The sequence below is a fragment of the Nicotiana attenuata genome, chromosome 7 (genome assembly GCF_001879085.1).
Source record: "Nicotiana attenuata strain UT chromosome 7, NIATTr2, whole genome shotgun sequence".
NCBI classification, from domain to species: Eukaryota; Viridiplantae; Streptophyta; class Magnoliopsida; order Solanales; family Solanaceae; genus Nicotiana; species Nicotiana attenuata.
Genome location: NC_031995.1, coordinates 9,896,217 through 9,911,536, shown reverse-complemented (window position 1 = coordinate 9,911,536; position 15,320 = coordinate 9,896,217).

The window sequence follows — 15,320 nt, the reverse complement described above, 5'->3', positions numbered from 1 at the left end:
AAAGTCTCCTTCTCATTTTATCCATAGTTGTTAGATGTTATTTCGATCCCTCTTTGTATTAGACTATTCTGGTGACTAGAGCAGTGTAAGATTTCTTATAGCCTGTGTTGCCCGTGGGTTTCCGGGTCTTGGAGGTTATTCCGGTATTTTGTATTAAAGTGTATGTGCCAGGCGACAACTGTATACATTACTCATGTTATTTAGCTTCGAATACAAATTTCGCAAATGTTGTTACTTCCGCAATGTGTTAGGCTTACCTAGTCGTGAAGACTAGGTGCCGTCATGACGAGTTCACAATTGGTGAACTAGGGTCGTGACACGTGTGAAATTTCATTTCTCAGGAAATGGCAAGAACTCCAGAGGGATAACATCGACAGTCCGCACTCGGACAAATCGACTTGTCCACCCTCGATCCTCATTTTCTTCGTCGTCGGTAACAAAGGACTGGTGGAACGACACTGTAAAGCTATCAGGCCTCGGTAATGAGAGGGCCGGTACATTCTGATAAGATGGCTAAGGGCGAACTGAGTCATGATGTTCTCTTCTAAGGAAGGTACCTCCAGTACCACCTTTTCTCCCCATCCGCAATCTCTCCTTGCTGCCTCGAGGTGTCCCTCTCCTATTGATGAAATGGATCTCGATGAGTGCTCCCAGTGGCCCTCAACATTGGGAGGTCTCTCTAACAAAAAGTCCCTCATCGAGACAAAACATCTCGAGGTTGACTCACCAGACGCCAATGGTGTACCACCGACCGAGCGGGAAGCAGAGGCGGAACTCTGCCCTTCTTGGTGAACGGGCTTAGGCGTAACAGCCATAACTATGGTAGAACTAGCAAAGGGAAATGAGAACTTAAGTGAAAGCTTCCAATTAAAATGGTTAGAGAGCTAACACAAGGAAGAAGCACTCTATGAAAAAGGATCGCAACTCAAAATAGCGGAATCCTCAAAAGGGGAAGGAAGCAAACTCATATATAGAGCAAGCGGCGACTGTCCACCTACCCTAAAGGCCAATTAATGCTGGCTAGGCCACAACCACCTTTGGGGAAGTGTACTGGCGGGATCACCTCGACCATTTCATGGCTGTGTCATACGATTGACGCTGTCGTACGACGTTCGAGGGATCAAAGACCCCCATCTCAACCCAGCCTCGAGATGGTACCCGATCTCGAGGATCTTTGCTGCTATAACGATGGGCTCTAAGGAGCTATCTACATAAACCTAGCCTCAAGGTGGTACCTGATCTCAAGGATCTTTCTAGGTCCGAGTCAGTCCCCACTCGAGGGTTATTAATAAAGCCCCAGGGCTATTTTCGCATCAGTGCGATTTAAACGCTCCCTCGGTCACTTTAGCCAAGGGGCCATCGGAGTTCGAGCATATCCTCACTCAGGGTCTATTTATAACTCCTTAGGGCTATCTTCATTTTAAGTTCAAAGCAAGTTTTCAAGGCCACCCAAGTTCAAGTAAACTCTCACTCGAGGACTATTTGAAAAGGCCCGAGGGCTATCTTTATTTTCAGGTGATCAGGCAAATTCATCTCTCGAGGACTACCAACAGGGCCTAAAAAGGCTAAGTTTTGGCCCAAAATTTGAGGCCTCACTCTCGCTCAATTCGGAATCGGAAGTCCCGGAGGCCTAAGTTTGTATCAGGCCAGTTTGGACTTGTTTCGAGGGATGTCAAAGGGTTTTCAAGAAATGCCGTGTTAACCAATAAAAAACCAAGGGAATACCCACGTCCGGCTACACTGTTCGGATCGATCGATAAAGTCACATGCTTGGATTTTTTACAAATGCAGGCAAAAGGAAATCCAGCACAAGTCAAAGACAAATTGAAGAAACATTTTTTGTATTGATAAACGACGATTACAAAGCCCATGAGGGATCCTTACACAAAACAAAGAAGTAAAAAAGCAACAGCTAGAAGTCTAATCTACTCTCGGAGGTACATCCTCGGGAGCGACATCTGCGAGAACCATTTTCTCGGGGATCCCATCTCGATCTTCAGACCGACATCTCCGAGAATCTCCTCCAAAGCAGCAATAGATGAGGAAGAAGAGAAGAAAAGAGTTAAAAGCTATTGGAGAGTGGATGGAATTTTGGCTCAAGAAACCTCCCATTTATAAAAAGGCAGTAGCATAACCAAAGGCACAAATCAATGCCTTTGGGAAACGTATCGACAAGTGCAATCAATGCCTTTTTGGGAAATGGATCCGCGGCGATATCACCTCCTTTAGAGAATGAACCGGTAGCGTATTGAATGCTTCTGACAAGATGGACTGATGGGATGTTTTCAGTCACTTGGAGCGATGACATCATGAGCATGACGTCATTGCAAGTTGTTCAAGAAAGTAAAGGTCAGGACCGTTTCTTATCATTTTCATTCCAAGAAACGCAGGGACTATCTGTATACGACTAAAATCAGGGAGTCCGATTTTATGGTCGTTATGGCACTTCGTAAGACCGCCCCAGAAGGCTCGAGGATCAGTTCGAGGTTCGACCCCGAGGGTCCTTAATGTTCGACCTCGGGGCAGTGCAAATCGATGACTATGATGAACAAACGGGAAGTTCCCAAGGCACGTGGTTAAAGCTGACCAAATCTATTAGGCTAGTACAAGCCCGTACCGTGGCATTAAATGGTTGTACCAGCCGCATATCTTTGTAATAAATCCACCTGTATTGTGTTGGGGTTCCCTGTCCTATATAAAGGGGATCCTTGTCATTTCATGCACACATGATATTCAATACAAGAACAAGAACATTCTCTACTCTCTAACTAATATATATTATCTTTTGAGTTCATTGCTTATATTCATTACATTTATTGCTTACATTTATTGTATTTCATTAATTGTTCTTCATTTATTACTCGTTATTGATCATAAAGAGCCTCCATCAAAGCTCTCAGAACCGTTAATCCTTCATTGGCTTACCACAGCCCAACGTTTAGCTCGACCTCGAGGTCCCGTGTAGCTTAGCTCGAGGTCCTGATTTCCAGCCACTCGGTTTGCTTGTCACACTACCTTCAAGCTCTTATCCTATTCTCTAGTTTCACACTTAGCATCTACTGCCTAACAACTAGCACAAATATAAATCACGTATATTTAGAACCACAAAATCAAATTTAGTTGTAATTACCATTTTCAAGGTAAACAATAGTGAAGGAATCCTATTTATGGTACAATTCTAATTACAGAAGTAAATCCCATGATAGGATAAATATCCGATCCTAACTCGATATGTGCCGAGATTTCCGCCACGATCCCCGCCTAATCACGAATATCTTGGCTTTCTGTTATTCAACGTAGCAGGCCTTCTTCGATCTTGTTCGATCTCTTTCTCGCTTTGGTCTCGGTCATAGCCGGCCTCGATCTTCATCGGCTGTTGATCCACGGGCTTATCAATTTGTCTCCGTACCATGCTCCGATATGACTGGGGTCGGGCCTTGATCTTCCATCTCGACTTTGGTTAGTCGTAAAAAATTAGGCAAGCCCGATTTTGACCGTATATAGAGATCACTTGGCGATTATCTAGACCAATCTACAACCAAGGATTATCAAGTATGAGATCACCTCCAATTGCAGCTAATAATTTTGAGTTAAAGTAAGGGTTGCTTCAAACTCTTCAAAACTACTGTGTCTTCAGAGGGAAGATGAATGAAGATCCAAACAACAATCTAATGGACTTCGAGGAGATTATGAACACATTTCAATATAATGGTGTTTCACAAGATGCAGTTTACTTAAGGGCATTCCCCTTCACACTCAAAGATGATGCAAAGCAGTGGCTTCGAAGCTTGCCTAATGGATAGATTAGAACATCGGATGAGATGACCGTAAAATTTCTTGATAAATATTTCTCATCAGCTAAGACGGGAAAGTTTATAAGAGAAATGCATAAATTCTGCTAGAAAGATACAAAAAGTTTTTGAAGGTTGGGAGAGATTTAAAGAGATTATCAGAAAGTATCAGCACAACGGAATTGAACTCTGGATGCAGCTCCAGGACTTTTGGGATGGTTTTACACCGGCCTCACGTAGAACATTGAGCAACGTAGCTGGATGCCCGTTGATGAAGAAGACTCTAGAGGAGATAGTTACTATTCTTGATGAGTTGTAAAAAGATGCAAATCAGCAGAGGCAGCAGTTTTAGCCTTAATAGTCCAATCAGCCTGGTCTAGAAGATCTAATGAAGGCCTTCATTGTCAAGACAAATGAGAGGCTAGATGCTCGTGGAGCAGCCATCAAAGAATTTGGTCCAAGTTTTTGAAACTTGGAGAGACAAGTGGGACAAATTGTAACAATATTATCTGAGAGGGTTCTAGGTACTTTGCCAGCAGATACTGAGAAAAACCCCAAAGAAACAGTGAATGCTGTGACCTTGAGAAGCGGGCAAGTGTTGAAGGATCCCACTCCAATCCAAAAAGATGTGGAACTTGAAAAGGAAGGTGGGGAGTAGCTGCGAAGTGATATTGATAAGAAGAAGAAGAAAGGTAAGAAGGGAGCTGACAAAAAGAAGAAGGAGGAAACTTCGAGAAAGAAGGAATCTAATGAGAGCGAGCATATGCCAGCTCTACCTTTCCCCCAAAAGCTATATAGAGAAAAGCTGGACAAGCCGTTTGAGAGATTTCTAGATATGTTGAAACAGGTTCATGTAAATTTTCCATTCACTAAAGTTCTCTCACAAATGCCAGCTTATGCCAAATTATTGAAGGAGATCCTGACAAAGAAGAGAAAGATAGAAGAGACCTCAGTGGTCAAGCTCACAGAGCATTGCAGTGCAATCTTGCAAAACAAACTTCCACAAAAGTGTGGAGATATAGGGAGTTTTACTATACCTTTCTCTTTAGGCACTATTAATTTTGACAAGTCTTTATGTGATTTTGATGCCTCAATAAATTGAATGCCTTTGTCTATTTACATGAAACTATAGAAGGAGATTGGAGAGACAAGGTCTGCACCAATATCTTTGCAGCTGGCAGACCAAACAACTCCAATACTCGAGGGGATAGTGGAAGATGTCTTAGTTCGGGTAGATAAGTTTGTATTTCCTATAGATTTTATAGTGGTGAAGATGGAGGAGAACAAGGAGGCCCTGTGAGCATGTGATTTTTGCCCTATGAGAAATACTCCTACAAAAATAAAGAAATAGATTTTTTCCAAATTATTTGCGATTTTATAGGATTTTTGTAGGATTTTTATTAATTGTTTGCATTTTTGTGCACGTTTAATTTTATTAAAATCATGGAAGATCTCCAAAAAAAATGTCAAAAACAGCATGCATTGCATTTAGATTTTGTTCTCATATTTTAGGTTTAATTAGTTAATTAATTGCTTTATTAAAATGAAAATCACAAAAAAATATCATTCATTTACATTTTTAGCCTTTAATGCTAAAAATTAGTAATTTTCTCTTCTTTAATTTAGGATCAACTAATTTTTTGTAAATATTATAATAGATAATTAGTTTAATTTTACAATTTAGATTAATTTAGGAATTTGATTTAGGATTTTAATTAAAGAAAAAAGAAAAGAAAAGAAAAGAAAAACAAAGAAAAAGGGAATAAGAAAAGAAATGGAAAAAAGGGATTAATTTGAAATTGGGCAAATTTTTATGCCCAAATCCGTCCAAAATCCAGCCCAATTCCTTTCAAATACCCGGTCCAATCCCTACGCTACAAAATGACCCCGTTTCACGCCCTTTCATCACAGCCGTTGGATTCATTTGATCCAACGGCTCGGAACTGGTTACCCCCTCCCCTTAAAACTGTCCGAAACCCCCCTAGACCTTAGAGACCCCTTGCATTTCACCCCTGTCTCTCTCTGATGCAAACCCTAGCCGCCCCCTCATTCCCCCGTCGGCTCCGCCTCGCTCCGCCGCCCGGAAATCTCCCTACAGCAGCGAAGCTTCACCAAATCACCCCAAATTCACCCTCTACAATCCTTAGCCTCGCCTCTACATGTAACGACCCGACCGGTCGTTTTGAGCTTTTGCACTTTGATCGCCAGTTCTTGGGCATGATTTGCCCGTCTGGTCTATTATGACTTATGTAAATCGTTGGTTTTGGTTTCAGGATTAATCAAAATGAATTTGGAAGAACAATTCTCAGTTTAAAGCTTAAAATATGAAAGCTTTGACCAAGATTTGACTTGTTTGTATATGATCTCGGATCGAAATTTTTATGATTTGGTTAGCTCCGTTAGGTGTTTTGGGACTTAGGAGCGTGATCGGAATGCATTTTGGAAGTCCGTGGAAGGTTTAAGCTTGAATTGGCGAAATTGAGATTTCGGCGTTATCCGGTTGATAGGCGAGATTTTGATATAGGGGTCGGAATAGAATTTCGGAAGTTTCAGTAGCTTTGTTGTATCATTTATGACGTGTGTGCAAATTTTCAGGTCATTCGGACGTGGTTTGGTTGGGTTTTTGATCAAAAACGAAATTTGGAAGTTCTTGAAATTCTTAGGCTTGAATCCGATGCAATTTTTAATGTTGTTTTGAGCGTTCCAAAGGTTGGAACAAGTTTGAATAATGTTATGGGATATGTTGGCGTGTTTGGTTGAGGTCCCGAGGGCCTCGGGTGTGTTTCGGGGTGGTTTCGGATCATTTCGGGTTGTTTTGCAATAGCTGAAGCTGGTATCTGGTATTGTTCTTCGCGTCCGCGGGGGTCCCCTCGAGTTCGCGAAGAAGGATTTGGCTTCTGGGATTTTGTTCTTCGCGTTCGCGAAGAGAGACTCGCGTTCGCGAAGAAGAAGAAATTCTGTTGCGCAGGTCTTACTTCGGAGGCTCGTATCTCTCAATCTACAATGAATTTTGAGATGATTCAAAAACGAAAGTTGTAGCTCTTTGAATCTAGTTTCCAGAAACATATTATAATGGTTATTTGGACATCTGAAGCAAATGTTATTACCATTATACTAGAGGCTGTCCGAGAAGAGTTTGAAAAATGACTTTTGGAAATTTTGTTCTTCGCGAACGCGAGAGGAGGACCGCGAACGCGAAGAACAAATCCCTGGGCAGCAGAAATAAAGTCCAAACTCGTCTCACTCTTCCATTTTTGGACCAAGGGAGCTCGGGTGAGGCGATTTTTCGAGAGATTTTCAAGAAAAACATCGGGGTATGTGTTCTTAACTCAATTTTGGTTAGATTACCCGAATCCATTGTTATTTTTAACATGTAATTAGTGATTTTAAGTTGGAAAAGTTTGAAAACCCTCTTGGATATATTTGAGGATTTGAGGGTCGAAATGTTATCGGAAATTAGTACTTTTAGTATGTATAAACTCGTGAGGAGATACGGAACCCGTTGATGTGAAAATTTCTGAGTTTCGAGAAGTGGGCCCGGGGCTCGAGTTTTGCTAATTTCGAGGTTTTTGATATTTTTCGATTTTTTTCGATTGGGTATTGTTTCCTTAGCATGTTGTGACGTATTCGTTCTGGTTGTGGATAGATTCGACGCGTGTGGAGGCCGATTTGAGGGGCAAAGGCGTCGCGAGCTAGAGATTTCGCCGGTTCGAGGTGAGTAATGATTGTAAATGATATTTTGAGGGTTGAAACCCCGTATTTGCACATCGTAGTGCTATATTGAGGTGACTTGCACGCCGGATAGCGAGCGTGGGATAGAGCACCGTTGGGGATTGTGACTTAGTCCGTCCCGATTGATGAATTTATTGCGTACTTGACTGAAATTTACTTGTTATTGTCATAATTTGGGCCGATTGCCATATTTGGGCTTCGTGCCAGTTATTTGAACCCTTCGGGGGTTGTTGTTGATAATTCCTCACTGATTTAATTATATATTTCCACTCAGTCATGTATTTTTCCACTGTTTTAAAACTCGGCCAAGTTTATTATGCCTTAAACACTCGAAATGATATTTCTAAAAATATTTTGGGCTGAGCATCATGCTTTACTGTTGCCCGAGTGGCCTATGTGATTTTGTTAACTGAGTAAGGCCGAGGGCCTGTATTGTGAGGATACTTTTGGATCAGGCTGCACGCCGCATCAGTATTATACTGATACTGATATGAGGCCGAGGGCCTAGATTTGATGCCACGAGATGGCTTGATATTGCGCTTGGGCCGTAAGGAGCCCCTCCCGGAGTCTGCACACCCCCAGTGAGCGCCGTCGACGATAAACGGATCGGGCTGCACGCCGCAGCGGTATGTGGATCGGGCTGCATGCCGTAGCGGTACTAGTACTGTTCTGTGTGTTTACTTTATTTTATTTGCCTGCCTTACCTGTTGTTGTGCTACTTCGTGAGATATCTACCGGATTGCCTGACATTATTTGTTAATTGGGTATGGTGCCCGAGGGGCGGACTTCTGTGCTTATTTGCACTATTCGAATTGCATTCGTTTGCATACTGTAGAAAAAGTCATTTTCAAAGAAGTTTTAAACTGAGCTAAGATATTTCCAAGGATTTCACAGCTTCACTATTTTCCTCAAAAGGTTTTACACTACTTCTATATAGCATGATGATATGCCATACGTGATTTCTTACCGCTCAGTTGTTATTTACCTTTATTACTCACTGAGTTGGAGTACTCACTTTACTCCCTGCACCCAGTGTGCAGATGCAGGTAATTATTCACCCGGTAGCGGGTTTGGCTGATCAGAGTCAGAGATATAGGAGTTTAACGAGGTGACTGCCAGCGTTCGCAGCATCGTTCTTCTCCCTTTGTTCATTATTCTTGATTAGTGTATTTTTAGACCTTGAGGTTGTACTTACATTCTAATAGATGCTCGTGACTTGTGACACCCCGATTAAGGCTGTGTGGGGTTGTAATTCTGCTAATTAATATAATAAGTCATGTTTTAGCTATTTATTCATGTTTAAATTATTTTTGAAAAGACGAGTTGGGTTAGTTGGTTGGCCTCGTCTTCACGAGAGGCACCATCACGGCCGGATTTGGGAATTGGGTCGTGACACTACACCATCCCACTATCAGCTTCCCCAAAAATACCGCCCAATTCCGTCGATTTTTGATCTGGAATCCACACCCAAACCCTAAATCGACCAAACCACCCCAAAATCACATCCCACACTCCTCACACCCCTCTGAACCCTAAACTACAGTCAATTTCCCAAAACCCCTGCCCTGGCTTCATTAACTTTGGATCCGATTTCTGGAACCCTAGCTTCATTTTGGCTTCTGATTTGGGCATGCGAAAATGAAGCTAGGGTTCCAGAAAAATTGTTCTGAGTTCGTGGTTGTCTCAGATGAGTCTTTGTGGTATTTCCTTTTCCTTCTTTTATTATTTTTCTTTTCTTCTTTGTTCAGTTTGCATGATGTAGGGTTTTGAGTGCTCCAGTTTTAGGTGTTTGTTCATCTTGCTTATATTAGTATAAATTAGCATGTTTTAGCAGTTTCATTGCATGAAATTCCTGCTGATTCCATCGTAATTCGATTCATGTTAGGTTTAGTTTAATTTAGGTTTTCTGTTGTAGGATTCAATTGCATTTTTCTTTATTTGCTTGATTATTATTTTGATTATTATTTCGATTAATTGCTGGCCCAGTCCCTGTTTGTTTGATTTGTACATCACTATAAACTTGTAAGGGTTTATTTGAACTAAAAGAAAACTTAGAATGATTTTCAGAAAAAGTATCTAGGAAAAGGAAGGTTCTAGAAGTATACATCTATCCAGAATTGTTTAAAAGATGCTGAAAAATGGACAGTTGTCCCTTATTCCCTATCAAATATGCTGTACTATCTAAGGAATTTAGGGTAGAATATTCCTTAGATGCTATTTTTGGATATACACTATAAAAAGAAAGCTATTCACTCATTCTCACACACACATAAGATTTCAGAGCCCTAAAATACACTCTAAAAGTTCAGCTGCTGTTTCCTTAGAAGCTGACTTTCTTTTCCTCTAATTTTAGCAAAAACTTAAAGAACTTCTTTGGGATTTTCTGGTTTTCATAAGTCGAAAAAAGAAAAAACGGATTGAATGTGAGGCTTTCTTTTCTGGGATTTACTGTTGCTACTCATGCTGTGTTGTTTAAGCTTGGTTGAGCTCCAGATTTTATTATTTTGATCTTTACTTGGTCTTCTTTCTGCTGTTCTTCTTGTTTCTGGCCATTAGGTATGTACAAACTCACCTGTAGCTTCTTGTTGCATTCATGAATGAAATTTGGGACTATCTGATGGTGTTTTGTGTTTGATTTCCTTACCATGTTCCACTGAATTTGTTTTCCATGAAAAAGTTCTATTGTTTTAACAGCATTCTCTCATGCTTATTGTGTAAACTGGTGGCCCTTGACTAAGTTAAGTTTATGTGTGTTTCTTCTGTTTATTTAGTTTTGTTTTAAAAGAAAAAATAAAGAACAATCAGAATACTTTTGCTCTGGTCATCTGGATTAGTGTGGTTATCCTGAGAGTTGTCAAACTATCTCATGTTTAGCTTGATTATGTTGAGATTTGGGTCTGTTTTTCGAAGTTGATATTTCATGTAAACTAGCGGATTGTAAGTTGGAAAGTGATCAAGATTGTTTAATTCTAAATATGAATGTAGATAGCTATTAACAACACTTGGAGCATGTGGTGTCAACTGTTAAATTTTGTATAGTTTTAGACCTATTTAAACCTTGCAGAATCAGTATTAATTCAAAAGGTTTTCATTATAGAGTGGTTTTGCTGAATTATATGGATTTTTGTTGAGTTTGAGAAGGCTTAATGCTGGTTACATGGCTATGGCTTGCTGATCTGACCAGCAGTTGGATCAGATTGGTGAAGCTAAGTCCAAAAGGAGGATTTGGAGCCATCCATGGAAGGGGTGTAACACAAGATTGGTTATGGTTTTTTTAGTTTAATTAGCCCTATGAACAATCCATGTAAATATTTAAGGATTCATGTCTATTATCCTTCTTAGTGATTGTATTGTGATTCACCAGATTTGCAAGTGTTAGAAGTGCAATTAATTAGTCTTGCTTTAGATCAGATAAATAGTTCAGCAGTTCATCTTCTCTATTTTTTTTAGCATTTGCTTTATCTGAAACTTGAATGGATCAAGGCGGATTTTGTTTAGTATTGCATTGTTCCAATTATGACTTAATATATTGGGCTTCAGTGCGAGCCCACTTGCAGACACGTTTTTGACCCTTTGGAGGTCAATAGCTACTACGTTACAATGATGCTATCATGAGATGAATTCTCATTTTAAAATAAATAACTGAAAGCAACCCGTCTTCTTAATTTGATCCAATTGAAATTACTTTTAGTGTTCAATATTCTGACAGTACATATAAGTTGGATTCGAGATTCACTTTGTCTAATGTATTCCCATTTTCAAAATAACTCTGAAGCTATGGATCTCTTTATACCTGATCACAAACCTTAGAAAAAAAATGATCATATGAACACCCATAGTTTGCTTCAGTTGAGTACAATCCTTTTAAAATAAATTGAGGCGTGCCATCCACGTTTGAAATCCATAACCCATGGCCCTCACATTAACGAATTAGTATGGAAAATACATTGAATATTTGTAGTTTGCTTTAGGCGCGTTTATAATAAGATCATCATAGCTACGGGTACGGTTCCCGTGACGTAGTTGTGATACCTAATTTCCAAATTCGGGGGTACATTTATGTGACCCGACCACAACTTCTAATAACTTTAATAAATTAAACATGTTGTAGATCGTGGGTAAGGTTCCCGTGACATGATTCGCAATATGTATCAAACAAACAAGTGTACGACAATCGTAACTTGTTCCAGAATAATTCCATAAAAATAACTAAAAGCGGTCATAAAGTTAAAAATGCACTAGGCTTTAAAACATTTAGTAAATCAGATAAGTAGGCCAATTATTAATAGTTTAAGCGACCGTGCTCGAACCACGGAACTCGAGAATGCCTAACACCCTCTCTCGGGTTAACATAATTCTTTACTTAGAATTTCTGGTTTCGCAGACTTTTATATAAAGTCGATTTTCCTCGATTTGGGATTTAAAATAAACCTGTGACTTGGGACACCAAATAAACTATTCCAAGTGGCAACTCTAAAAATCAAATAAACTAATCCCATTTCGATTAATGTCACTTTAATTGGAAAAACTCCCTTATATCCCCTTCGGGTGGTTAAAAGGAGGTGTGACAACTCTGGCGACTCCGCTGGGGATTGAAAACCCAGAACTTCCGGTTCAGGGTTCAAGAATTCGAGCTTAGAATAACTGTTATACTTGGCTTTATTTATTATCTGACTTTTACGTGTTTGGGCCTAATGTGCTAAATGCCGCTTTTTACCGCTTTGATATTATGTGAACTGTATATAAACTGCTGCGGAGCCCCTCTCTTCTAATCTTCTGGGAAGTGCACGCTGGCGTGACTTCTTTTCTGTTAGTGTCATACTCTAATTTAGAACGAGGTTCGGACAAGTTGAAAAGCCGGATGATCTTTTGGTCACCGGTATGCTGCCCCCCCCCCCGCCTCGAGTTGTCCGCTCGAGTAAGCCAAGTCTAGAACAATACACCCACATTTTAAACCTAGAATAACACAGCCTCATGCCGGATCCCTAGTAGGAACGCTTGTTTGCATCATGTGCATTTGACTTTGGGGACTCAACACAGGGGTTGCGTCCGTCTAGGACAGGTGTACCCAAAAATCGTAAGACTATCCTGATGCATTTCTACGTGCTACTGGTACAATTATTTTCTTCGGTTTGCAAGTTGACCGGTTTCTAGAATATAGAGAAAAATTGAAAAAAATCAAATTGAGATATGAGAGAGATAATTACCCGCCTTTGAAAAATCTGATGTCCAAAATATACCGAAACTCTGCCGAAATTTTGAAAAAAAAAGGGAGAAAAGAAAAAGAAAAGAAAAGGGAAAATTGTTTCAAAATATTTCATATTTTTCTGTTGCTTCAAAACTGACCGAACTACGCGGGTTTGATTCTCACCTGATGTGGGATACATAGGCAACCCTCATCGGGTCCAGCCCCGCTTTTGCAAAAATAACCCAAAAAATTTGAAAAAAAAGATGTGTCATGGTTGTCATAAATAAAGTGGGTGATGCCGTTTTTGTCTAAATAGCCGAACGTCCCAACGGGCGCCGGAAGGCCATTTTTGCAAGAATAGCCACCAACGGTTTCTTTGCCAATTTTGGCCACCTAGCAAACACAGCCCTAAAATCTTCCCTTGAAGTGCTGAAGGGCCGTATTTGCAAAAGTAGCTGTGTTTATTTGATTTTTGCAAAATGACCCCTTTTTATCAGCTTTAATAAAATTCACTTTGTTTTAAACCAATCACCTTAATCTAAATGTGCAGAATGAGCACGAGTTAAAACTTACCAATGAAGGTCATGACTAAGATTCCGTTGGAGATACACATGTGGTGGGAAGATTTGGGTAAGGATGGACGAGACATGGTCAACCATTACTTGGGGGCGCTCACCTTAAAAATCAGGCTTAGGGGGGACATAATAAAAGCACTGGTAACATTTTGGGATCCAGCTCACAACGTTCTGCATTTCTCGGACTTCGAACCCACACCTACTTTGGAAGAGATAGCGGGTTATGCTGGGAGTACCGAGGGACTAAGACATAAATACCTGGTTGCTCCAAGGGCCGTAACCCCTCACAAGTTTCTGGATTTGCCATAAATAAGCAGGCAGATCCAATATGCAGATTTGGCAAATGGGTTTTCCACTCTACACTTCATATACCAGCGGTACGGGCATGTAAAAGGATTTGACAACCCAGAAAATGGAATCTGTAGCAAAGGGAACTGGTCAAAGTAGGAAGAGCATAGATTCTTCGCTTTCATGGTGGCATTCTTAGGTCTTCTAGTGTTTCCCAGGAAGGATGGGAATATTGATTTACGGGTAGCTGGAGTCGTCAATGTTTTGATTACCAATGCCAAGAGCACCCTCGCCCCTATGATAGTATCTGAGATATTCTGAGCTCTTACGGCTTGCAAAGCCGGAGCAGATTTTTTCGAAGGGTGCAATTTGTTGCTACAAATATGGATGATTGAGCACCTGTGTCACCGTCCTCGGTACATGAATTAAGGGTCTACAGGGAAAAGCTGCATCGAGGAGTTTGGTACAAGGGTCTCGGGGTTCAAAATTCCAGAAGGGGTCGGAGATTGGGTGTCCCGCCTTTGTTCCATAACTGCAAGTCAGATAGAGTGGACACTGGGTTGGCTTCCCGTTGAAGAGATTGTGTACATGCCTGCCACGGGCCCCTACTTCCTCCTGATGGGTCTTCGAAGCATCCAGCCTTATGCCCCATACCAGTTTTTGAGGCAATTGGGAAGGTGCCAGGTAGTTCCCCAAGACAAAGATCTTAGTGTTCATGCAGTTGAAATCCGCTCTGATGGCCAATTTCATGAAGAAGTGGTTCGTCATATTTGGAACGAGTGCCAATATTTGACGGCAAACACCCGAGTACGTGACTTGTCCAGAGGCGAGGTCTCGCCTGGTTATCTTGCTTGGTATAGAAAGAAGGTCACAACAAGGTTCGAACCTGAAAGGCCAACCAAAAGGCCTCACATCCAAGAATTTGTTGAAGCGTCGCAAGAACAATGGGACTGGTTGACCAAAGAAAATGAATACAGGGCCACCATAAGCAGGTTGGAAGGGCAAATCAGAGATCTTAAATTTAATAGTACTGTGCAAGCCGCTGCAGATGAGGGTAAAAGAAAAAGTTGGCCCAAGAAAATGAAGCTCTCCGAGCCCAAATCTTATAAACAGTCTTAGGCAGCTGAAAACCCGGTTAGGAGCGGAATAGATGAAAAACTTATAAACAGTCTTAGGCAGAAAGTATGTGACTATGGGGCTGATTTGGAAAAGACTGAGGTTGAACTAGCAAAGGCCCGAGCAAAGTTAGCTAGGAATGCGGAAGAACGGGCAAGTTTCGTTCGACAGTTGAAGGAAAATACGACAAAGGAATCACGGGTCTGAAGAAAAAGATCAATACCCCTGAGAGTGAAATGACCAAAAAAGCAAAGAAATTCAAAGCAGAAAGAGAGCACTACTATGCATTGATGTCGCAACTAGAGGAGGACCTGCAACAATTGCAAGAGCAAAATCATACTGCCACACAAGTTTTGGAGGCTAGATCTCAACAAATTGGACGTCTGCTCCAAGAGAAGGGTGTCATCAGGGAGAGGGTTAGAAGAATTGCTAACTATATTGTGATGAAGTGCAATGAATGGGAGGACATGACTAGGTCCATGTTCTTCGCTGCAGTAATGATTTTTGTCCGTCAGATAATGGACGACCTGTATCGCCTCCAAGAAGATATGGCACGTAGGCCCGCGGCAGGACCGACTGATGTCCCGCAGGCCCCTGGAGTAGTATTGGAGGCACTTATGTACTCCTGAT